The sequence below is a fragment of the Ochotona curzoniae genome, unplaced genomic scaffold (assembly GCF_017591425.1).
Source record: "Ochotona curzoniae isolate NIBS_2020 unplaced genomic scaffold, NIBS_Ocur_1.0 scaffold_4505, whole genome shotgun sequence".
Taxonomy (NCBI): Eukaryota; Metazoa; Chordata; class Mammalia; order Lagomorpha; family Ochotonidae; genus Ochotona; species Ochotona curzoniae.
The window spans coordinates 47977177-47978786 of NW_024467118.1; positions in this window are offsets into that span (position 1 = coordinate 47977177).

The window sequence follows — 1610 nt, forward strand, 5'->3', positions numbered from 1 at the left end:
AGGGTCCCAAAGCTTTGGGCTGTCCTCGACTGCTTTCCCAGGCCACAGGCAGGGAGCTGGAAGGGAAGCGGGGCTGCCGGGATTAGAACCGGCGCCCATATGGGATCCCGGGCGTGCTAGGTGAGGACCTTAACCACTTGCGCCACCACGCCGGGCCCTAACCCAGGTTTTGACAGACTCTGAGCCAATGTCTTGTCTCTTCATATTTGAAGCTTCTAACTCTAATACGTACCCAATACCAAGTAACTTTAATAATCAAATAGTGAACAGTGACATTATAATAAATATGAACATGATATGAATCCCTCAGGACAAAGAGGATTTAGCACACTTCAGGTTTAAAAAGAAACATTTGGCAAATTTAAATATTAGGAACAAAATTTTTCAGAATATATTGGAGCTGATCTTTTGTTGTAGTTTATGTTAAGAAAAAGCTGAGAAACTGCTTTAATTATCATGAAATAGTATTACTGGGGCTCGGCAGCATGGCCTAGTGGCTAAAGTCCTCACCTTGAATGCGCCGGGATTCCATATGGACGCTGATTCTAGTCCTGGCAGCTCCACTTCCCATCCAGCTCCCTGCTTGTGGCCTGGGAAAGCAGTCGAGGACAGCCCAAAGCTTTGGGACCCTGCACCCACGTGGGACACCAGGAAGAAGTTCCTGGATCCTGGCTTCAGATCGGCATAGCATCCGCCGTTGCACTCACTTGGGGAGTGAATCATCGGACGAAGATCTTCCTCTCTGTCTCTCCTCCTCTCTCTATATCTGACTTTCCAATAAATAAATAAATCTTAAAAAAAAAAAAAGAAATAGTATTATTGAACTTGGACAGAGTTAGTTTTGGCTTGCCTGGAAAGGGCTGCTTTTTCCCTGGGTCCAAAAGGACCCATTTCTAGGCAGGATTTACTACCTCTTTGTCTTCTTAGTCTTCCCTCAACAATCTACTTGTATGCCATACCAGTAACTCTAAATTATTGTTTTAGGCTTTTAAAGAAGTAAAATACACATTTGTCTTCTTGCTAAGAAGTGCATAACATTTTTTTTAAGCTTTTAAGTTTATTTTTATTGGTAAGGTAGGTCAGAATTACAGAGAGGAGAGACAGAAAGATCTTCATATGCTGGATCTCTCCCCAAATGGCTACAATAGCCAGAGCTGAACTCACCCAAAGCCCAGAACCAGGAGCTTCTTCCTGGTCTTTCATGTGAGTGCAAGGTCCCAAGGCTTGGGACCATATTCTGCTGCTTTCCCAAACCATAAGCAGAGATCTGAATGGGAAGTGGGGCAGCTGGGACACAAACCGTTGCCCAGTTGGGATCCCAGTACTTGTTAGAGGAGGATTAGCCATTGAGCCACCGCACTAAGCCCATACCTTTCTAACAAAGTATACAAAATCTCTAGGTATCCCAGCCCAACGAATTAAGACTCTGTGGATTTTCACATGCAGCAGCCTTGTAAAGAAAGCCCCAAAGGCCCAGAACCCAGTGGGATTATACAGAGGACAACTTAGAGTTGATTAAAGTGACTATAACTTAATGATCTGAAAGAACATTTTATCTTTGCTATGCAAAGACTCAGGCCATCAAATAGAAAAACCTTAATAAACTGTGT